General features: G+C 44.2%; 2 long non-coding RNA genes and 1 pseudogene across 8 annotated transcripts; 2 read left to right on the forward strand and 1 right to left on the reverse strand.

Annotated features, from left to right (window-relative positions):
• Nucleotides 1–780: 780 nt before the first annotated feature.
• LOC127924687 (uncharacterized) lies at nucleotides 781–17,949 on the forward strand. 6 transcript variants are annotated; one of them, XR_008118584.1, is made up of 4 exons: nucleotides 2,854–3,047; nucleotides 3,087–3,146; nucleotides 9,389–9,508; nucleotides 15,853–17,087. It is a non-coding gene; the product is annotated as an uncharacterized LOC127924687 (long non-coding RNA). The 6 variants fall into 6 exon arrangements; XR_008118588.1 differs by lacking the exons at nucleotides 2,854–3,047; nucleotides 3,087–3,146 and adding exons at nucleotides 4,174–4,212; nucleotides 17,513–17,949 and having other exon boundaries at nucleotides 9,389–9,488; nucleotides 15,853–16,399; XR_008118587.1 differs by lacking the exons at nucleotides 2,854–3,047; nucleotides 3,087–3,146 and adding an exon at nucleotides 781–838 and having other exon boundaries at nucleotides 15,853–17,086.
• A 2,389-nt stretch (nucleotides 17,950–20,338) lies between these two features.
• On the reverse strand, nucleotides 20,339–22,616 carry LOC127924682 (uncharacterized). 2 transcript variants are annotated; one of them, XR_008118568.1, is made up of 5 exons: nucleotides 22,481–22,616; nucleotides 21,830–22,356; nucleotides 20,818–21,331; nucleotides 20,514–20,665; nucleotides 20,339–20,437 (listed from the first exon to the last, which is right to left on the reverse strand). It is a non-coding gene; the product is annotated as an uncharacterized LOC127924682 (long non-coding RNA). The 2 variants fall into 2 exon arrangements; XR_008118569.1 differs by having other exon boundaries at nucleotides 20,419–20,475.
• A 429-nt stretch (nucleotides 22,617–23,045) lies between these two features.
• LOC127924693 (cyclin-D-binding Myb-like transcription factor 1) overlaps nucleotides 23,046–24,097 on the forward strand; it is a 19,940-nt pseudogene continuing 18,888 nt past the window's right edge.

A 24,097-nucleotide genomic window follows, 5' to 3' on the forward strand; every position in this document is an offset into this window, starting at 1 on the left:
GTTAGTTTAGGTGGTTGTTATAATGCAGGGGGTTAGTTATAATGCGGGTGGTTAGTTATGGTGCAGGGTGGTTAGTTATGATGCAGGGTGGTTAGTTATAATGCAGGGTGGTTAGTTATGATGAAGTGGTTAGTTATGGTGCAGGGTGGTTAGTTAAGATGCAAGGTGGTTAGTTATGGTGCAGGGTGGTTAGTTAAGATGCAAGGTGGTTAGTTATGGTGCAGGGTGGTTAGTTATGATGCAAGGTGGTTAGTTATGATGCAGGGTGGTTAGTTATGATGCAAGGTGGTTAGTTATGGTGCAGGGTGGTTAGTTATGATGCAGAGTGGTTAGTTATGATGCAGGGTGGTTAGTTATGATGCAGGGTGGTCATTTATGATGCAGGGCGGTTAGTCATGATGCAGGGTGGTTAGTTATGATGCAGGGTGGTTAGTTATGTGCAGGGTGGTTAGTTATGATGCAGGGTGGTTAGTTATGATGCAGAATTTGGTTAGTTATGATGCAGGGTGGTTAGTTATAATGGTAGTTATAATGCAGGGTGGTTAGTTATGATGCAGGGTGGTTAGTTATGGTGCAAGGTGGTTAGTTATGATGCAGGGTGGTTGGTTATGGTGCAGGGTGGTTAGTTATGATGCAGGGTGGTTAGTTATGATGCAGGGTGGTTAGTTATGATGCAAGGTGGTTAGTTATGGTGCAGGGTGGTTAGTTAAGATGCAAGGTGGTTGGTTATGGTGCAGGGTGGTTAGTTATGATGCAAGGTGGTTAGTTATGGTGCAAGGTGGTTAGTTAAGATGCAAGGTGGTTAGTTATGGTGCAGGGTGGTTAGTTATGATGCAGAGTGGTTAGTTATGATGCAGGGTGGTTAGTTATGATGCGGGGTGGTTGGTTATGATGCGGGGTGGTTAGTTATGATGTAGGGTGGTTAGTTATGATGCAGGGTGGTTAGTTATGATGCAAGGTGGTTAGTTATAATGCAGGGGGTTAGTTATAATGCGGGTGGTTAGTTATGTGCCAGGGGTGGTTAGTTATGATGCAGGGTGGTTAGTTATAATGCAGGGTGGTTAGTTAAGATGCAAGGTGGTTAGTTATGGTGCAGGGTGGTTAGTTAAGATGCAAGGTGGTTAGTTATGGTGCAGGGTGGTTAGTTAAGATGCAAGGTGGTTAGTTATGGTGCAGGGTGGTTAGTTATGATGCAGGGTTATAATGCAGGGTGGTTGGTTATGATGCAGGGGGGTTAGTTATGATGCAGGATGGTTTAGTTATGATGCAGGGTGGTTAGTTATGATGCAGGGTGGTTAGTTATGGTGCAGGGTGGTTAGGGTGGTTAGTTATGATGCAGGGTGGTTAGTTATGATGCAGGGTGGTTAGTTATGGTGGTGGGTATTTATGGTGCAGGGTGGTTAGTTATGATGCAGGGTGGTTGGTTATGATGCAGGGTGGTTAGTTATGATGCAGGGTGGTTAGTTATGATGCAGGTGTGGTTAGTTATGATGCAGGGTGGTTAGTTATAATGCAGGGTGGTTAGTTATGATGCAGGGTGGTTAGTTATGATGCAGGGTGGTTATTATAATGAAGGGTGGTTAGTTATGGTGCAGGGTGGTTAGTTATGATGCAGGGTGGTTAGTTATGATGCAGGGTGGTTAGTTATGATGCAGGGTGGTTGGTTATGATGCAGGGTGGTTAGTTATAATGAAGGGTGGTTAGTTATGGTGCAGGGTGGTTAGTTATAATGAAGTGGTTAGTTATGGTGCAGGGTGGTTAGTTATAATGCAGGGTGGTTAGTTATAATGCAGGGTGGTTAGTTATGATGCAGGGTGGTTAGTTATGATGCAGGGTGGTTAGTTATGATGCAGGGTGGTTAGTTATGATGCAGGGTGGTTAGTTATGATGCAAGGTGGTTAGTTATAATGCAGGGGGTTAGTTATAATGCGGGTGGTTAGTTATGGTGCAGGGTGGTTAGTTATGATGCAGGGTGGTTAGTTATAATGCAGGGTGGTTAGTTAAGATGCAAGGTGGTTAGTTATGGTGCAGGGTGGTTAGTTATGATGCAAGGTGGTTAGTTATGGTGCAGGGTGGTTAGTTAAGATGCAAGGTGGTTAGTTATGGTGCAGGGTGGTTAGTTATGATGCAAGGTGGTTAGTTATAACGCAGGGGTGGTTAGTTATGATGCAAGGTGGTTAGTTATGGTGCAGGGTGGTTAGTTATGATGCAGAGTGGTTGGATTATGATGCAGGGTGGTTGGTTATGTGCGTGGTGTCATTTATAATGCAGGGGGTGTTATGATGCAGGGTGGTTATTATGATGCAGGGTGGTTGGTTAGTGCAGGGTGGTTAGTTATGATGCAGGGTGGTTAGTTATGATGGTGGTTAGTTATGATGCAGGGTGGTTAGTTATAATGCAGGGTGGTTAGTTATAATGCAGGGTGGTTAGTTATGATGCAGGGGGTTAGTTATGGTGCAAGGTGGTTAGTTATAATGCAGGGTGGTTAGTTATGGTGCAGGGTGGTTAGTTATGATGCAGGGTGGTTAGTTATAATGCAGGGTGGTTAGTTAAGATGCAAGGTGGTTAGTTATGGTGCAGGGTGGTTTAGTTATAGATGCAAGGTGGTTAGTTATGGTGCAGGGGTGGTTAGTTAGATTATGGTTAGTTATGGTTGGTTAGTTAAGTGCAAAGGTGGGTTATGGCAGGGTGGTTGGTTATGATGCAGAGTGGTTAGTTATGATGCAGGGTGGTTAGTTATGATGCGGGGTGGTTAGTTATGATGCGGGGTGGTTAGTTATGATGTAGGGTGGTTATTATGATGCAGGGTGGTTAGTTAAGATGCAAGGTGTGGTTAGTTATAATGCAGGGGGTTAGTTATAATGCGGGTGGTTAGTTATGGTGCAGGGTGGTTAGTTATGATGCAGGGTGGTTAGTTATAATGCAGGGTGGTTAGTTAAGATGCAAGGTGGTTAGTTATGGTGCAGGGTGGTTAGTTAAGATGCAAGGTGGTTAGTTATGGTGCAGGGTGGTTAGTTAAGATGCAAGGTGGTTAGTTATGGTGCAGGGTGGTTAGTTAAGATGCAAGGTGGTTAGTTATGATGCAGGTGGTTAGTTAAGATGCAAGGTGGTTAGTTATGGTGCAGGGTGGTTAGTTATGATGCAGAGTGGTTAGTTATGATGCAGGGTGGTTAGTTATGATGCGGGGTGGTCATTTATAATGCAGGGTGGTCAGTTATGATGCAGGGTGGTTATTATGATGCAGGGTGGTTAGTTATGATGCAGGTGGTTAGTTATGATGCAGGGTGGTTAGTTATGATGCAGGGTGGTTAGTTATGATGCAGGGTGGTTAGTTATGATGCAGGGTGGTTAGTTATAATGCAGGGTAGTTAGTTATAATGCAGGGTGGTTAGTTATGATGCAGGGTGGTTAGTTATGGTGCAAGGTGGTTAGTTATGATGCAGGGTGGTTAGTTATGGTGCAGGGTGGTTTAATTATGATGCAGGGTGGTTAGTTATGATGCAGGGTGGTTAGTTAAGATGCAAGGTGGTTGGTTATGGTGCAGGGTGGTTAGTTAAGATGCAAGGTGGTTAGTTATGGTGCAGGGTGTGGTTAGTTAAGATGCAAGGTGGTTAGTTATGGTGCAAGTGTGGTTAGTTAAGATGCAAGGTGGTTAGTTATGGTGCAGGGGTGGTTAGTTATGATGCAGAGTGGTTATTATGATGCAGGGTGTGGTTAGTTATGATGCGGGGTGGTTAGTTATGATGCGGGGTGGTTAGTTATGATTTAGGGTGGTTAGTTATGGTGCAGGGTGGTTAGTTATGGTGCAGGGTGGTTAGTTATGATGCAGGGTGTTTAGTTATGGTGCAGGGTGGTTAGTTATGATGCAGGGTGGTTAGTTATGATACCCAGGGTGGTTAGTTATGATGCAGGGTGGTTAGTTATAATGCAGGGTGGTTAGTTATGATGCATGGGTGGTTAGTTATAATGCAGGGTGGTTAGTTATGATGCGGGTGGTTAGTTATGATGCAGGGTGGTTAGTTATAATGCAGGGTGGTTAGTTATGATGCAGGGTGGTTAGTTATGATGTGGGGTGGTCATTTATAATGTAGGGTGGTTAGTTATGGTGCAGGGTGGTTAGTTAAGATGCAAGGTGATTAGTTATGGTGCAAGGTGGTTAGTTAAGATGCAAGGTGGTTAGTTATGGTGCAGGGTGGTTAGTTATGATGCAGAGTGGTTAGTTATGATGCAGGGTGGTTAGTTATGATGTGGGGTGGTTAGTTATGATGTAGGGTGGTTAGTTATGGTGCAGGGTGGTTAGTTATGGTGCAGGGTGGTTAGTTGAATGATGCAGGGTGGTTAGTTATAATGCAGGGTGGTTAGTTATGGTGCAGGGTGGTTAGTTATGGTGCAGGGTGGTTATTATGATGCAAGGTGGTTAGTTATGATGCAGGGGTGGTTAGTTATAATGCAAGGTAGTTAGTTATGATGCAGGTGGTTAGTTATGATGCAGGGTAGTTAGTTATGATGCAGGGTGGTTATTATGATGCAGAAGTGGTTAGTTATGATGGGGGTTATGATGGTTGGTTAGTTATGATACCAGAGGTGGTTGGTTATGATGCAGGTAGTTTAGTTATGATGCAGGGTGGTTAGTTATGGTGCAGGGTGGTTAGTTATGATGCAGGGGTGGTTAGTTTATGATGCAGGGGGTTAGTTATGATGCAGGTGGTTAGGTTATGATGCAGGGTGGTTAGTTATGATGCAGGGTAGTTATTATGATACAGGGTGGTTAGTTATGATGCAAGGTGGTTGAGTTATGGTGCAGGGTGGTTAGTTATGATGCAAGGTGGTTAGTTATGGTGCAGGGTGGTTGAAGTTATGATGCAGGGTGGTTAGTTATGATGCAGGGTGGTTAGTTATGATGCAGGGTGGTTAGTTATGATGCAGGGTAGTTGAATTATGATGCAGGTGGTTAGTTTATGATACAGGTTAGTTGATTTATGATGCAGTGGTGGTTAGTTATGTACAGGGTGGTTAGTTATGATGCAGGTGGTTAGTTATGGTGCAGGGTGGTTAGTTATGATGCAGGGTGGTTGGTTATGATGCAGGGTGGTTCGTTATAATGCAGGGTGGTTAGTTATGATGCAGGGTGGTTAGTTATGATGCAGAGTGGTCATTTATGATGCAGGGTGGTTAGTTATGATGCAGGGTGGTTAGTTATGATGCAGGATGGTTAGTTATGATGCAGGGTGGTTAGTTATAATGCAGGTAGTTATTATGATGCAGGTGGTTAGTTATGATGCAAGGGTGGTTAGTTATGATGCAGGTAGTGAATTTATGATGCAGGGTGGTTATTATGATGCAGGGTGGTTATTATGATGCAGGGTGGTCATTTATAATACAGGGTGGTTGAATTATGATGCAGGGTGGTTAGTTATGATGCAGGGTGAATTAGTTATAATGCAGGGTGGTTAGTTATGATGCAGGGTGGTTGGTTATGATGCAGGGTAGTTGGTTATGATGCAGGGTAGTTAGTTATGATGCAGGTGGTTAGTTATGATGCAGGGTGGTTAGTTATGATGCAGGGTGGTTAGTTATAATGCAGGGTGGTTAGTTATGATGCAGGGTGGTTAGTTATGATGCAGGGTGGTTAGTTATGATGCAGGGTGGTCATTTATAATGCAGGGTGATTGGTTATGGTGCAGGTGGTTAGTTATGATGCAGGGTGGTTAGTTATGATGCAGGGTGATTTGGTTATGATGCAGGGTGGTTAGTTATGATGCAGGGTGGTTAGTTATGGTGCAGGGTGGTTAGTTATGATGCAGGGTGGTTAGTTATGATGCAGGGTGGTTAGTTATGATGCAGGGTGGTCATTTATGATGCAGGGTGGTTAGTTATGATGAGGGTGGTTAGTTATGATAGGGTGGTTGGTTATGATGCAGGGTGGTTAGTTATGATGCAGAGTGGTTAGTTATGATGCAGGGTGGTTAGTTATGATGCAGGTGGTTAGTTATGATGCAGGGTGGTTAGTTATGATGCAAGGGTGGTTAGTTATGATGCAGGGTGGTTAATTTATGATGCAGGGTTGTTATGATAGGTGGGTGGTTAGTTATGATGCAGGGTGGTTATTATGATGCAGGGTGGTTAGTTATGATGCAGGGTGGTTAGTTAAGATGCGGGTGGTTAGTTATGATGCGGGGTGGTTAGTTATGATGCAGGGTGGTTAGTTATGATGTAGGGTGGTTAGTTATGATGCAGGGTGGTTATTATAATGAAGGTAGTTAGTTATGATACCCAGGAGTGGTTGGTTATGATGCAGGGTGGTTAGTTTATGATGCAGGGTGGTTATATGATTTGTACCCAGGTGGTTGAATTTATGATGCAGGGTGGTAGTTATATAATGCAGGGTGGTTATTATGATGCAGGGTGGTTAATTATAATGAAGGGTGGTTAGTTATGATGCAGGGGTGGTTAGTTATGGTGCAGGGTGGTTATTATGATGAAGGGTGGTTAGTTATGATGCAGGGTGGTTAGTTATAATGCAGGGTGGTTAGTTATGATGCAGGTGGTTAGTTATGGTGCAGGGTGGTTGAATTATGATGCAGGGTGGTTGAATTATGGTGCAGAGTGGTTAGTTTATGATGCAGGGTGGTTAGTTATGATGCAGGAGTGGTTAGTTATGATGCAGGGTGGTTAGTTATAATGAAGGGTGGTTAGTTATGGTGCAGGGTGGTTAGTTATGATGCAGGGTGTCATTTTATGATGCAGGGTGGTTAATTATGATGCAGGGTGGTTAGTTATGATGCAGGGGGTTAGTTATGTGCAGGGTGGTTAGTTATGATGCAGGGGGTTAGTTATGATGCAGGATGGTTATTATGATGCAGGGTGGTTAGTTATGATGCAGGGTGGTTATTATGGTGCAGGGTGGTTAGTTATGATGCAGGGTGGTTAGTTATGATGCAGGGTGGTTAGTTATAATGCAGGGTTATTAGTTTATGGTGCAGGGGTGGTTATTATGGTGCAGGGTGGTTAGTTTATGGTGCAGGGTGGTTAGTTATAATGAAGGGTGGTTAGTTATGGTGCAGGGTGGTTAGTTATGGTGCAGGGTGGTTAGTTATAATGAAAGGTGGTTAGTTATGGTGCAGGGTGGTTAGTTATGATGCAGGTGGTTAGTTATGATGCAGGGTGGTTAGTTATGATGCAGGGTGGTTAGTTATGATGAAGGGTGGTTATTATGATGCAGGGTGGTTAGTTATGATGCAGGGTGGTTAGTTATGATTATGATGGGTGGTTAGTTATAATGCAGGGGTGGTTAGTTATGATGCAGGGGTTAGTTATGATGCAGGATGGTTAGTTATGATGCAGGGTGGTTAATTATGATGCAGGGTGGTTGGTTGGGCAGGGTGGTTATGATGCAGGGTGGTTAGTTATGATGCAGGGTAGTTAGTTATAATGCAGGGTGGTTAGTTATAATGCAGGGTGGTTAGTTATGATGCAGGGTGGTTAGTTATGATGCAGGGTGGTCAGTTATGATGCAGGGTATTGGTTAGTTTATAATGAAGGATGGTTAGTTAATGCAGGGTGGTTAGTTATGATGCAGGGTGGTTAGTTATGATGCAGGGTGGTTAGTTATGATGCAGGGTGGTTAGTTATGATTAGGGTGGTTAGTTATAATGCAGGGTGGTTAGTTATGATGCAGGGTGGTTAGTTATGATGCAGGATGGTTAGTTATGATGCAGGGTGGTTAGTTTATGATGCAGGGTGGTTAGTTTATAATGCAGGTGGTTAGTTATGGCAGGGTGGTTAGTTATGATGCAGGGTGGTTGGTTATGATGCAGGGTGGTTAGTTATGATGCAGGGTGGTTAGTTATAATGCAGGGTGGTTAGTTATGGTGCAGGGTGGTTAGTAATTTGGTTATAATGCAGGGTGGTTGGTTATAATGCAGGGTGGTTAATTTATGATGCAGGATGGTTAGTTATAATGAAGGTGGTTAGTTATGATGCAGGGTGGTTAGTTATGGTGCAGGGTGGGTTATGATGCAGGGTGGTTAGTTATGATGCAGGGTGGTTAGTTATAACGCAGGGTAGTTAGTTTATAATGAAGGGTGGTTAGTTATGATGCAGGGTGGTTATTATAATGCAGGGTGGTTAGTTATGATGCAGGGTGGTTAGTTATGATGCAGGGGTTAGTTATGATGAAGGATGGTTAGTTATGATGCAGGGTGGTTAGTTATAATGAAGGGTGGTTAGTTATGGTGCAGGGTGGTTAGTTATGATGCAGGGTGGTTAGTTATGATGCAGGGTGGTTGGTTATAATGCAGGGTGGTTAGTTATTATGCAGGGTGGTTAGTTATGGTGCAGGGTGGTTAGTTATAATGCAGGGTGGTTGGTTATGATGCAGGGGGTTAGTTATGATGCAGGATGGTTAGTTATGATGCAGGGTGGTTAGTTATGATGCAGGGTGGTTAGTTATGGTGCAGGGTGGTTGAATTATGATGCAGGGTGGTTAGTTATGATGCAGGGTGGTTAGTTATAATGCAGGGTGGTTAGTTATGGTGCAGGGTGGTTAGTTATGATGCAGGGTGGTTAGTTATGATGCAGGGTGGTTGGTTATGATGCAGGGTGGTTAGTTATGATGCAGGGTGGTGGTTAGTTATGATGCAGGGTGGTTAGTTATAATACAGGGTGGTTAGTTTATGGTGCAGGGTGGTTAGTTATGGTGCAGGGTGGTTAGTTATGATGCGGGTAGTTAGTTATAATAACGAAGGGTGGTTAGTTATGATGCAGGGTGGTTAATTATGATGCAGGGTGTTGAATTTATGATGCAGGGTGGTTAGTTATGATGCAGGGTGGTTAGTTATGATGCAGGGGTGGTTAGTTATAATGAAGGGTGGTTAGTTATGGTGCAGGGTGGTTAGTTATAATGAAGGGTGGTTAGTTATGGTGCAGGGTGGTTATTATAATGCAGGGTGGTTAGTTATAATGCAGGGTGGTTGGTTATGATGCAGGGTGGTTAGTTATGATGCAGGGTGGTTAGTTATGATGCAGGTGGTTAGTTATGATGCAGGGTGGTTAGTTATGATGCAAGGTGGTTAGTTATAAGTACAGGGGGTTAGTTATAATGCGGGTGGTTAGTTATGGTGCAGGGTGGTTATTATGATGCAGGGTGGTTAGTTATAATGCAGGGTGGTTAGTTAAGATGCAAGTGTGGTTAGTTATGGTGCAGGGTGGTTAGTTAAGATGCAAGGTGGTTAGTTATGGTGCAGGGTGGTTAGTTAAGATGCAAGGTGGTTGGTTATATGTGCAGGGGTAGTTGAGTTAAGATGCAAGGTGGTTAGTTATGATGCAGGGTGGTTAGTTAAGATGCAAGGTGGTTAGTTATGGTGCAGGGTGGTTAGTTATGATGCAGGTGGTTAGTTATGATGCAGGGTGGTTAGTTATGATGCGGGGTGGTCATTTATAATGCAGGGTGGTCAGTTATGATGCAGGGTGGTTAGTTATGATGCAGGGTGGTTAGTTATGATGCAGGGTGGTTAGTTATGATGCAGGGTGGTTAGTTATGATGCAGGGTGGTTAGTTATGATGCAGGGTGGTTAGTTATGATGCAGGGTAGTTAGTTTATAATGCAGGGTGGTTAGTTATGATGCAGGGTGGTTAGTTATGGTGCAAGGTGGTTAGTTTATGATGCAGGGTGGTTAGTTATGGTGCAGGGTGGTTATTATGATGCAGCAAAGGTGGTTAGTTATGATGCAGGGTGGTTAGTTAAGATGCAAGGTGGTTAGTTATGGTGCAGGGTGGTTAGTTATGATGCAAGGTGGTTAGTTATGGTGCAGGGTGGTTAGTTAAGATGCAAGGTGGTTAGTTATAATACAGGAGTGGTTATTAAGATGCAAGGTGGTTAGTTATGGTGCAGGGTGGTTAGTTATGATGCAGAGTGGTTAGTTATGATGGGGTGGTTAGTTATGATGCGGGTGGTTAGTTATGATGCGGGGTGGTTAGTTTATGATGTAGGGGGTTAGTTATGATGCAGGGTGGTTAGTTAAGATGCAAGGTGGTTAGTTATAATGCAGGGGTTAGTTATAATGCGGGTGGTTAGTTATGGTGCAGGGTGGTTAGTTATGATGCAGGGTGGTTAGTTATAATGCTGGGTGGTTAGTTAGGATGCAAGGTGGTTAGTTATGGTGCAGGGTGGTTAGTTAAGATGCAAGGTGGTTAGTTATGGTGCAGGGTGGTTAGTTAAGATGCAAGGTGGTTAGTTATGGTGCAGGGTGGTTAGTTATGATGCAGGGTAGTTGAATTAGTTATAATGCAGGGTGGTTATGATGCAGGGGTTAGTTATGATGCAGGATGGTTAGTTTATGATGCAGGGTGGTTAGTTATGATGCAGGGTGGTTAGTTATGATGCAGGGTGGTTAGTTATGATGCAGGGTGGTTAGTTATGATGCAGGGTGGTTAGTTATAATGCAGGGTGGTTAGTTATGATGCAGGTTAGTAGTTATGATGCAGGTGGTTGAGTTATGATGCAGGGTGGTTGGTTATGATGCAGGGTGGTTAATTATGATGCAGGGTGGTTAGTTATGATGCAAGGGGTGGTTAGTTATGGTGCAGGGTGGTTAGTTATGGTGCAGGTGGTTAGTTATGGTGCAGGGTGGTTAGTTATGATGCAGGGTGGTTATTATAATGAAGGGTGGTTAGTTATGATGCAGGGTGGTTAGTTATGATGCAGGGTGGTTAGTTATGATGCAAGGTGGTTAGTTATGATGCAGGGTGGTTAGTTATGATGCAGGGTGGTTATTATAATGAAGGGTGGTTAGTTATGGTGCAGGGTGGTTAGTTATAATGAAGAGGGTGGTTTAGTTATGGTGCAGGGTGGTTGAGTTATAATGCAGGGTGGTTAGTTATGATGCAGGGTGGTTAGTTATGATGCAGGGTGGTTAGTTATGATGCAGGGTGGTTAGTTATGATGCAGGGTGGTTAGTTATGATGCAGGGTGGTTAGTTAAGATGCAAGGTGGTTAGTTATAATGCAGGGGTTAGTTATAATGCAGGTGGTTAGTTATGGTGCAGGGTGGTTATTATGATGCAGGGTGGTTAGTTATGATGCAGGGTGGTTAGTTATGATGCAAGGTGGTTAGTTATGGTGGGTGGTTAGTTAAGATGCAAGGTGGTTAGTTATGGTGCAGGGTGGTTAGTTAAGATGCAAGGTGGTTAGTTATGGTGCAGGGTGGTTAGTTATGATGCAAGGTGGTTAGTTATAATACAGGGTGGTTAGTTATGATGCAAGGTGGTTAGTTATGGTGCAGGGTGGTTAGTTATGATGCAGAGTGGTTAGTTATGATGCAGGGTGGTTAGTTATGATGCGGGGTGAGGTCATTTATAATGCAGGGTGGTCAGTTATGATGCAGGGTGGTTAGTTATGATGCAGGGTGGTTAGTTTATGATGCAGGGTAGTTGAGTTATGATGCAGGGTGGTTGTTTATGATGCAGGGTGGTGGTTAGTTAGTGAAGGTGGTTGAATTATAGTGCAGGGTGGTTAGTTATGATGCAGGTTAGTTATGATATAGGGTGGTTATTTATAATGCAGAGGTGGTTAGTTATGATGCAGGGTGGTTAGTTATGATGCAAGGTGGTTAGTTATGATGCAGGGTGGTTAGTTATGATGCAGGGTGGTTAGTTATGATGCAGGGTGGTTAGTTATGATGCAGGGTGGTTAGTTAAGATGCAGGGTGGTTAGTTATGGTGCAGGGTGGTTGAATTATAATGCAGGGTGGTTAGTTATGATGCAAGGTGGTTAGTTATAATGCAGGGTGGTTAGTTATGATGCAAGGTGGTTAGTTATGGTGCAAGGTGGTTAGTTAAGATGCAAGGTGGTTAGTTATGGTGCAGGGTGGTTGGTTATGATAGAGTGGTTAGTTATGATGCAGGGTGGTTAGTTATGATGCGGGGTGGTTAGTTATGATGCGGGGTGGTTAGTTATGATGCAGTGGTTGGTTAGTTATGATGCAGGGTGGTTAGTTATGATAAGTGATTATTATGCAAGGTGGTTAGTTATAATGCAGGGGTTGAATTATAATGCGGGTGGTTAGTTATGGTGCAGGGTGGTTAGTTATGATGCAGGGTGGTTAGTTATAATGCAGGGTGGTTAGTTAAGATGCAAGGTGGTTAGTTATGGTGCAGGTGGTTAGTTAAGATGCAAGGTGGTTAGTTATGGTGCAGGGTGGTTGGTTAAAAGATGCAAGGTGGTTGAATTATGGTGCAGGGTGGTTAGTTAAGATGCAAGGTGGTTAGTTATGATGCAGGTGGTTAGTTAAGATGCAAGGTGGTTAGTTATGGTGCAGGGTGGGTTATGATGCAGAGTGGTTAGTTATGATGCAGGGTGGTTAGTTATGATGCGGGGTGGTCATTTAGGATGCAGGTGGTCAGTTATGATGCAGGGTGGTTAGTTATGATGCAGGGTGGTTAGTTATGATGCAGGGTGGTTAGTTATGATGCAGGGTGGTTAGTTATGATGCAGGGTGGTTAGTTATGATGCAGGTGGTTGAATTTATGATGCAGGGTGGTTATTATAATGCAGGGTAGTTAGTTATAATGCAGGTGGTTAGTTATGATGCAGGGTGGTTATTGTTATGGTGCAAGGTGGTTAGTTATGATGCAGGGTGGTTAGTTATGGTGCAGGGTGGTTAGTTATGATGCAGGGTGGTTAGTTATGATGCAGGGTGGTTAGTTAAGATGCAAGGTGGTTGAAGTTATGGTAGGGTGGTTAGTTAAGATGCAAGGTGGTTAGTTATGGTGCAGGGTGGTTAGTTAAGATGCAAGGTGGTTAGTTATGGTGCAAGGTGGTTAGTTATGATGCAAGGTGGTTAGTTATGGTGCAGGGTGGTTAGTTATAATGAAGGGTGGTTAGTTATGATGCAGGGTGGTTAGTTATAATGCAGGGTGGTTAGTTATAATGCAGGGTGGTTAGTTATGATGCAGGGTGGTTAGTTATGATGCAGGGTGGTTAGTTATGATGCAGGGTGGTTAGTTATGATGCAGGGTGGTTAGTTAAGATGCAAGGTGGTTAGTTATAATGCAGGGGGTTAGTTATAATGCGGGTGGTTAGTTATGGTGCAGGGTGGTTAGTTATGATGCAGGGTGGTTAGTTTATAATGCAGGGTGGTTATTAAGATGCAAGGTGGTTAGTTATGGTGCAGGGTGGTTAGTTAAGATGCAAGGTGGTTAGTTATGGTGCAGGGTGGTTAGTTATGATGCAAGGTGGTTAGTTATGGTGCAGGGTGGTTAGTTAAGATGCAAGGTGGTTAGTTATGATGCAGGGTGGTTAGTTAAGATGCAAGGTGGTTAGTTATGGTGCAGGGTGGTTAGTTATGATGCAGAGTGGTTAGTTATGATGCAGGGTGGTTATTATGATGCGGGGTGGTCATTTATAACGCAGGGTGGTCAGTTATGATGCAGGGTGGTTAGTTATGATGCAGGTGGTTAGTTATGATGCAGGGTGGTTAGTTATGATGCAGGGTGGTTAGTTATGATGCAGGGTGGTTAGTTATGATGCAGGGTGGTTAGTTATAATGCAGGGTAGTTAGTTATAATGCAGGGTGGTTAGTTATGATGCAGGGTAGTCATGATTTATGGTGCAAGGTGGTTAGTTATGATGCAGGGGTGGTTAGTTATGGTGCAGGGTGGTTAGTTATGATGCAGGGGTGGTTAGTTATGATGCAGGGTGGTTAGTTAAGATGCAAGGTGGTTAGTTATGGTGCAGGGTGGTTAGTTAAGATGCAAGGTGGTTAGTTATGGTGCAGGGTGGTTAGTTAAGATGCAAGGTGGTTAGTTATGGTGCAAGGTGGTTATTAAGATGCAAGGTGGTTAGTTATGGTGCAGGGTGGTTAGTTATGATGCAGAGTGGTTAGTTATGATGCAGGGTGGTTAGTTATGATGCGGGGTGGTTAGTTATGATGTGGGCGGTTAATTATGATGTAGGGTGGTTAGTTATGATGCAGGGTGGTTAGTTAAGATGCAAGGTGGTTATTATAATGCAGGGGGTTAGTTATAATGCGGGTGGTTAGTTATGGTGCAGGGTGGTTAGTTATGATGCAGGGTGGTTATTATAATGCAGGTGGTTAGTTTAAGATGCAAGGTGGTTAGTTATGGCGCAGGGTGGTTAGTTAAGATGCAAGGTGGTTAGTTATGGTGCAGGGTGGTTAGTTATGATGCAGAGTGGTTAGTTATGATGCAGGGTGGTTAGTTATGCGGGGTGGTCATTTTAGATGCAGGGTGGTCAGTTATGATGCAGGGTGGTTAGTTAAGATGCAGGGTGGTGCAGGGGTGGTTAGTTATGATGCAGGGTGGTTAGTTATGATGCAGGGTGGTTAGTTATGATGCAGGGTGGTTAGTTATAATGCAGGGTAGTTAGTTATAATGCAGGGTGGTTATATGATGCAGGTTAGTGGTGCAAGGTGGTTAGTTATGATGCAGGGTGGTTAGTTATGGTGCAGGGTGGTTAGTTATGATGCAGGGTGGTTAGTTATGATGCAGGGTGGTTGGTTAAGATGCAAGGGGTGGTTAGTTATGGTGCAGGGTGGTTAGTTATGATGCAAGGTGGTTAGTTATGGGATGCAAGGTGGTTAGTTTAGTGGTTATAGATGCAGGTGGTTAGTTATGGTGCAGGGTGGTTAGTTATGATGCAGAGTGGTTAGTTATGATGCAGGGTGGTTAGTTATGATGTTATGGTTGCAAGGTGGTTAGTTATGATTATGATGCAGGGTGGTTAGTTATGATGCAGGGTGTTATAATGTTAGTTATGATGCAGGGTGGTTAGTTATGATGCAGGGTGGTTAGTTTATGCAGTTAGTTAAGATGCAAGGTGGTTAGTTATGGTGCAGGGTGGTTAGTTAAGATGCAAGGTGGTTAGTTATGGTGCAGGGTGGTTAGTAAGATAAGATGCAGGGTGGTGGTTAGTGCAAGGTGGTTAGTTATGAAGGGGTGGTTAGTTAAGATGCAAGGTGGTTAGTTATGGTGCAGGGTGGTTAGTTATGATGCAGTTAGTTATGATGCAGGGTGGTTAGTTTGATGCGGGGTGGTCATTTATGATGCAGGGTGGTTAGTTATGATGCAGGTGGTTAGTTATGATGCAGGGTGGTTAGTTATGATGCAGGGTGGTTAGTTATGATGCAGGGTGGTTAGTTATGATGCAGTTATAATGCAGGGTAGTTAGTTATAATGCAGGGTGGTTAGTTATGATGCAGGGTGTTTAGTTATGGTGCAAGGTGGTTAGTTATGATGCAGGGGTGGTGGTTAGTTATGATACAGGGTGGTTAGTTATGATGCAGGTGGTTAGTTATGGTGCAGGTGGTTATAGATGCAGGGTGGTTAGTTATGGTGCAGGGTGGTTAGTTAAGATGCAGGGTGGTTAGTTATGAGTGCAGGGTGGTTAGTTATAATGCAGGGTGGTTAGTTATGATGCAGGGTGGTTAGTTATGATGTGGGGTGGGTCATTTATAATGTAGGGTGGTTAGTTTGGTGCAGGGTGGTTATGGTGCAGGGTGGTTAGTTATGATGCAAGGTGATTAGTTATGGTGCAAGGTGGGTTAGTTAGTTATGATGCAAGGTTAGGTTAGTTATGGTGCAGGTTATGTGCAGGGTGGTTAGTTATGATGCAGAGTGGTTAGTTATTATGATTATGATGCAGGGTGGTTAGTTATGATGTGGGGTGGTTAGTTATAGATGCAGGGTGGTTAGGTGTGTTAGTTATGGTGCATGGGTGGTTAGTTATGGTGCAGGGTGGTTAGTTATGATGCAGGGTGGTTAGTTATAATGCAGGGGGGTTAGTTATGGTGCAGGGTGGTTAGTTATGGTGCAGGGTGGTTAGTTATGATGCAAGGTGGTTAGTTATGATGCAGGGTGGTTAGTTATGATGCAGGGTGGTTAGTTATGATGCAGGGTGGTTAGTTATGATGCAGGGTGGTTAGTTATGATGCAGGGTGGTTAGTTATGATGCAGGGTGGTTAGTTATGATGCAGGGTGGTTAGTTATGATGCAGGGTGGTTAGTTATGATGCAGGGTAGTTAGTTATGATGCAGGGTGGTTAGTTATGATGCAGGGTGGTTAGTTATGATGCAGGGTGGTTAGTTATGATGCAGGGTGGTTAGTTATGATGCAGGGTGGTTAGTTATGATGCAGGGTGGTTAGTTATGATGCAGGGTGGTTAGTTATGATGCAGGGTGGTTAGTTATGATGCAAGGTGGTTAGTTATGGTGCAGGGTGGTTAGTTAAGATGCAAGGTGGTTAGTTATGGTGCAGGGTGGTTAGTTAAGATGCAGGGTGGTTAGTTATGGTGCAGGGTGGTTAGTTATGATGCAGGGTGGTTAGTTATGATGCAGGGTGGTTAGTTATGATGCAGGGGGTTAGTTATGATGCAGGGTGGTTAGGTATGATGCAGGGTGGTTAGTTATGATGCAGGGTGGTTAGTTATGATGCAGGGTGGTTAGTTATGATGCAGGGTGGTTAGTTATAATGCAGGGTGGTTAGTTATGATGCAGGGTGGTTCGTTATAATGCAGGGTGGTTAGTTATGATGCAGGGTGGTTAGTTATGATGCAGAGTGGTCATTTATAATGCAGGGTGGTTAGTTATGGTGCAGGGTGGTTAGTTATGATGCAGGATGGTTAGTTATGATGCAGGGTGGTTAGTTATAATGCAGGTGGTTAGTTATGATGCAGGTGGTTAGTTATGATGCAGGGTGGTTAGTTATGATGCAGGGTGGTTAGTTATGATGCAGGGTGGTTAGTTATGATGCAGGGTGGTTAGTTATGATGCAGGGTGGTCATTTATAATGCAGGGTGGTTAGTTATGATGCAGGGTGGTTAGTTATAATGCAGGGTGGTTAGTTATGATGCAGGGTGGTTAGTTATGATGCAGGGTGGTTAGTTATGATGCAGGGTAGTTGGTTATGATGCAGGGTAGTTAGTTATGATGCAGGGTGGTTAGTTATAATGCAGGGTGGTTAGTTATGATGCAGGGTGGTTAGTTATAATGCAGGGTGGTTAGTTATGATGCAGGGTGGTTAGTTATGATGCAGGGTGGTTAGTTATGATGCAGGGTGGTCATTTATAATGCAGGGTGGTTAGTTATAATGCAGGGTGGTTAGTTATGATGCAGGGTGGTTAGTTATGATGCAGGGTGCTTAGTTATGATGCAGGGTGGTTAGTTATGATGCAGGGTGGTTAGTTATGGTGCAGGGTGGTTAGTTGTGATGCAGGGTGGTTAGTTATGATGCAGGGTGGTTAGTTATGATGCAGGGTGGTCATTTATAATGCAGGGTGGTTAGTTATGATGCAGGGTGGTTAGTTATGATGCAGGTTGGTTAGTTATGATGCAGGGTGGTTAGTTATGATGCAGAGTGGTTAGTTATGGTGCAGGGTGGTTAGTTATGATGCAGGGTGGTTAGTTATGATGCAGGGTGGTTAGTTATGATGCAGGGTGGTTAGTTATGGTGCAGGGTGGTTAGTTATGATGCAGGGTGGTATGATGCAGGGTGGTTAGTTATGATGCAGGGTGGTTAGTTATGATGCAGGGTGGTTAGTTATGATGCAGGGTGGTTAGTTATGATGCGGGGTGGTTAGTTATGATGCAGGGTGGTTAGTTATGATGCAGGGTGGTTAGTTATGATGCAGGGTGGTTAGTTATGATGCAGGGTGGTTAGTTATGATGCAGGGTGGTCATTTATAATGCAGGGTAGTTAGTTATGATGCAGGGTGGTCATTTATAATGCAGGGTGGTTAGTTATAATGCAGGGTGGTTAGTTATGATGCAGGGTGGTTAGTTATGATGCAGGGTGGTTAGTTATAATGCGGGGTGGTTAGTTATGATGCAGGGTGGTTAGTTATGATGCAGGGTGATTAGTTATGATGCAGGGTGGTTAGTTATGATGCAGGGTGGTTAGTTATGATGCAGGGTGGTTAGTTATGATGCAGGGTGGTTAGTTATAATGCAGGGGGTGGTCATTTATAATGCAGGGTGGTTAGTTATAAGTTATAATGCAGGGTGGTTAGTTATGATGCAGGGTGGTTAGTTATGATGCAGGGTGGTTAGTTATGATGCAGGGTGGTTAGTTGTGATGCAGGGTGGTTAGTTATGATGCAGGGTGGTTAGTTATGATGCAGGGTGGTAATTTATAATGCAGGGTGGTTAGTTATGATGCAGGGTGGTTAGTTATGATGCAGGGTGGTTAGTTATGATGCAGGGTGGTTAGTTATGATGCAGGGTGGTTAGTTATGGTGCAGGGTGGTTAGTTATGATGCAGGGTGGTTAGTTATGATGCAGGGTGGTTAGTTATGATGCAGGGTGGTTAGTTATGGTGCAGGGTGGTTAGTTATGATGCAGGGTGGTTAGTTATGATGCAGGGTGGTTAGTTATGATGCAGGGTGGTTAGTTATGATGCAGGGTGGTTAGTTATGATGCAGGGTGGTTAGTTATGATGCAGGGTGGTTAGTTATGATGCAGGGTGGTTAGTTATGATGCAGGGTGGTTAGTTATGATGCAGGGTGGTCATTTATAATGCAGGGTAGTTAGTTATGATGCAGGGTGGTAATTTATAATGCAGGGTGGTTAGTTATAATGCAGGGTGGTTAGTTATGATGCAGGGTGGTTAGTTATGATGCAGGGTGGTTAGTTATAATTCAGGGTGGTTAGTTATGATGCGGGGTGGTTAGTTATGATGCAGGGTGGTTAGTTATGATGCAGGGTGGTCATTTATAATGCAGGGTAGTTAGTTATGATGCAGGGTGGTCATTTATAATGCAGGGTGGTTAGTTATAATGCAGGGTGGTTAGTTATGATGCAGGGTGGTTAGTTATAATGCAGGGTAGTTAGTTATGGTGCAGGGTGGTTAGTTATGATGCAGGGTGGTTAGTTATAATGCAGGGTGGTTAGTTATAATGCAGGGTAGTTAGTTATGGTGCAGGGGGTTAGTTATGATGCAGGGTGGTTAGTTATGATGCAGGGTGGTTAGTTATGATGCAGGGCGGTTAGTTATGATGCAGGGTGGTTAGTTATGATGCAGGGTGGTTAGTTATGATGCAGGGTGGTTAGTTATGGTGCAGGGTGGTTAGTTATAATGCAGGGTGGTTAGTTATGATGCAGGGTGGTTAGTTATGATGCAGGGTGGTTAGTTATGATGCAGGGTGGTTAGTTATGATGCAGGGTGGTTAGTTATGATGCAGGGTGGTTAGTTATAATGCAGGGTGGTTAGTTATGATGCAGGGTGGTTAGTTATAATGCAGGGTGGTTAGTTATGATGCAGGGTGGTTAGTTATGATGCAGGGTGGTTAGTTATGATGCAGGGTGGTTAGTTATGATGCAGGGTGGTTAGTTATGATGCAGGGTGGTTAGTTATGATGCAGGGTGGTTAGTTATTAGGGTGGTGCAGGGTGGTTAGTTATGATGCAGGGTGGTTAGTTATGATGCAGGGTGGTTAGTTATGATGCAGGGTGGTTAGTTATAATGCAGGTTAGTTATGATGCAGGGTGGTTAGTTATGATGCAGGGTGGTTAGTTATGATGCAGGGTGGTTAGTTATGATGCAGGGTGGTTATTGCTGTTCTGGGGTGGTTATGATGCAGGGTGGTTAGTTATGATGCAGGGTGGTTAGTTATGATGCAGGGTGGTTGGTTATGATGCAGGGTGGTTAGTTATGATGCAGGGTGGTTAGTTATGATGCAGGGTAGTTGGTTATGATGCAGGGTGGTTAGTTATGATGCAGGGTGGTTAGTTATGATGCAGGGTGGTTAGTTATGATGCAGGGTGGTTAGTTATGATGCAGGGTGGTTAGTTATAATGCAGGGTGGTTAGTTATGATGCAGGGTGGTTAGTTATGATGCAGGGTGGTTAGTTATGATGCAGGGTGGTTAGTTATGATGCAGGGTGGTTAGTTATGATGCAGGGTGGTTAGTTATGGTGCAGGGTGGTTAGTTATAATGCAGGGTGGTTAGTTATGATGCAGGGTGGTTAGTTATGATGCAGGGTGGTTAGTTATGATGCAGGGTGGTTAGTTATAATGCAGGGTGGTCATTTATAATGCAGGGTGGTTAGTTATCTGCACTGAAGTCTAACAAGACATCCCCCACAATCATCATTTTCTCATCAATTTCTCTCAGCCAATTATCAGTCATTTGTGCTGTGCTTGTTGAATGTCTTCTTCCACCTTGACTTAACGGAATTCAAAAGTACAACTCTTGTCTTTCATAATTTAACAGTTTTTACAGTAATTTTCTTAATGGGTTCATGTTTATTAGTAACTAGAATAAGCAATTACATAAATGTGTCAAGTGCAGCCTCTACACACCACAGGTTGCTCCTGGTTGCTCCTCATTACACACCACAGACCAGCAGCATCTGGTTGCTCCTCATTACACACCACAGACCAGCAGCGTCTGGTTGCTCCTCATTACACACCACAGACCAGCAGCGTCTGGTTGCTCCTCATTACACACCACAGACCAGCAGCATCTGGTTGCTCCTCATTAAACACCACAGACCAGCAGCACCTGGTTGCTCCTCATTACACACCACAGACCAGCAGCGTCTGGTTGCTCCTCATTACACACCACAGACCAGCAGCGTCTGGTTGCTCCTCATTACACACCACAGACCAGCAGCGTCTGGTTGCTCCTCATTACACACCACAGACCAGCAGCATCTGGTTGCTCCTCATTAAACACCACAGACCAGCAGCGTCTGGTTGCTCCTCATTACACACCACAGACCAGCAGCGTCTGGTTGCTCCTCATTACACACCACAGACCAGCAGCTTCTGGTTGCTCCTCATTAAACACCACAGACCAGCAGCACCTGGTTGCTCCTCATTACACACCACAGACCAGCAGCGTCTGGTTGCTCCTCATTACACACCACAGACCAGCAGCGTCTGGTTGCTCCTCATTACACACCACAGACCAGCAGCGTCTGGTTGCTCCTCATTACACACCACAGACCAGCAGCGTCTGGTTGCTCCTCATTACACACCACAGACCAGCAGCGTCTGGTTGGTCCTCATTACACACCACAGACCAGCAGCGTCTGGTTGCTCCTCATTACACACCACAGACCAGCAGCGTCTGGTTGCTCCTCATTACACACCACAGACCAGCAGTGTCTGGTTGCTCCTCATTACTCACCACAGACCAGGAAATAATTTTTACATCATCAACATATGAATCACTACAAAACTTCTTGTATGACCTCTTGAACCCTATATTAGGTCCAGCCTGACCTCTTATACACTATATTAGGCCCAGCCTGTCCTCTTATACACTATATTAGGCCCAGCCTGTCCTCTTATACACTATATTAGGCCCAGCCTGTCCTCTTATACACTATATTAGGCCCAGCCTGACCTCTTATACACTATATTAGGCCCAGCCTGACCTCTTATACACTATATTAGGCCCAGCCTGACCTCTTATACACTATATTAGGCCCAGCCTGACCTCTTATACACTATATTAGGCCCAGCCTGACCTCTTATACACTATATTAGCAGCCCAGCCTGACCTCTTATACACTATATTAGGCCCAGCCTGACCTCTTATACACTATATTAGGCCCAGCCTGACCTCTTATACACTATATTAGGCCCAGCCTGACCTCTTATACACTATATTAGGCCCAGCCTGACCTCTTATACACTATATTAGGCCCAGCCTGACCTCTTATACACTATATTAGGCCCAGCCTGACCTCTTATACACTATATTAGGCCCAGCCTGACCTCTTATACACTATATTAGGCCCAGCCTGACCTCTTATACACTATATTAGGCCCAGCCTGACCTCTTATACACTATATTAGGCCCAGCCTGACCTCTTATACACTATATTAGGCCCAGCCTGTCCTCTTATACTCTATATTAGGCCCAGCCTGACCTCTTATACACTATATTAGGCCCAGTATGACCTCTTATACACTATATTCGGCCCAGCCTGACCTCTTATACACTATATTAGGCCCAGCCTGTCCTCTTATACTCTATATTAGGCCCAGCCTGACCTCTTATACACTATATTAGGCCCAGCCTGACCTCTTATACACTATATTAGGCCCAGCCTGACCTCTTATACACTATATTAGGCCCAGCCTGACCTCTTATACACTATATTAGGCCCAGCCTGACCTCTTATACACTATATTAGGCCCAGCCTGACCTCTTATACACTATATTAGGCCCAGCCTGACCTCTTATACACTATATTAGGCCCAGCCTGACCTCTTATACACTATATTAGGCCCAGCCTGACCTCTTATACACTATATTAGGCCCAGCCTGACCTCTTATACACTATATTAGGCCCAGCCTGACCTCTTATACTCTATATTAGGCCCAGCCTGACCTCTTATACACTATATTAGGCCCAGTATGACCTCTTATACACTATATTCGGCCCAGCCTGACCTCTTATACACTATATTAGGCCCAGCCTGTCCTCTTATACACTATATTAGGCCCAGCCTGACCTCTTATACACTATATTAGGCCCAGTATGACCTCTTATACACTATATTCGGCCCAGCCTGACCTCTTATACACTATATTAGGCCCAGCCTGTCCTCTTATACTCTATATTAGGCCCAGCCTGACCTCTTATACACTATATTAGGCCCAGTATGACCTCTTATACACTATATTAGGCCCAGCCTGACCTCTTATACACTATATTAGGCCCAACCTGACCTCTTATACACTATATTAGGCCCAGTATGACCTCTTATACACTATATTAGGCCCAACCTGACCTCTTATTCACTATATTAGGCCCAGTATGACCTCTTATACACTATATTAGGCCCAACCTGACCTCTTATTCACTATATTAGGCCCAGCCTGACCTCTTATACACTATATTAGGCCCAGTATGACCTCTTATTCACTATATTAGGTCCAGCCTGACCTCTTATACACTATATTAGGCCCCGCCTTTGGAACTGTGGTTTTCCTAGATGTGGCTACTATATTGTGATCACTACATCCTATGGATTTCGATACTGCTTTAAAACAAGTTTCTGCAGCATTAGTAAAGATATGATCAGTACATATTGATGATTTAATTCCTATGCTGTTTGTAAATACCCTGGTGGGTTGACTGATAACCTGAGGCATTCAGGGCAATTAGGGGGACATCATGTGAGTTACTTACATTGTATCTGCCAATGCCCCTAGGACCATGTACATTTAATGCAGCATTATGATGACTCATTGTCACAATGGTAGGGATGAACTGAGCTGGTCTTGGGTCATTGATAAGTCATTGTTTCAGTGTCAGAGGGAGACGAGAGCTTCGAGGTGACAATGACCGCCACCGACGACAGTGACATTACGGAAGAGGGGGTGGCCCAGATACAGGTACCTGACAAACCCCTCCCACGACCTCTTTCTCTCCTCTCATTCTCTCCTCGTCTCCTCTCTTCTCCTCTGATTCTCTCTCCTCTTCTCATTCTCTCTCCTCTCCTCGTCTCCTCTCTCCTCTCCTCTTCTTCTCTCTCCTCTCCTCGTCTCCTCTCTTCTCCTCTGATTCTCTCCCCTCTCATTCTCTCCTCTTCCTCTCTTCTCCTCTGATTCTCTCTCCTCTCATTCTCTCTCCTCTCCTCTTCTTCTCTCTCCTCCTCCTTTCATTCTCTCTCCTCTCCCCTCCCGTCCTTTTAATTTTTCTTCACTGTGTGTGTGTGTAGATCTTGCAGAGTGAGGATCCTCAGAACAGTGAAGAGATATCTCCTGTCAGCCAGGCCTGGTTCACCACCAAGGAGGATAAAGACACACTGGTTAACAAAGGTGTACACACAATGCACATGGAGCTTGCTACATATATCTGTGGTTGGTCAGTGGGTTTACGCAGGCTGTGATTGGTCAGTGGGCTAACAGAGGCTGTGATTGGTTGTTTGTCTGCAGGTCATAAGTGGAAACAAGGCATGTGGTCTAAAGAGGAGATCGACCTCCTGATGAGCAACATCCAACAATATGTGAAGGTACACACACACACACACACACATACACACACACACACACACACACACACACACACACACACACACACACACACACACACACACACACACATACACACACACACACACACA

This window comes from Oncorhynchus keta, unplaced genomic scaffold, assembly GCF_023373465.1.
Source record: "Oncorhynchus keta strain PuntledgeMale-10-30-2019 unplaced genomic scaffold, Oket_V2 Un_contig_4463_pilon_pilon, whole genome shotgun sequence".
In the NCBI taxonomy this organism is placed as follows: Eukaryota; Metazoa; Chordata; class Actinopteri; order Salmoniformes; family Salmonidae; genus Oncorhynchus; species Oncorhynchus keta.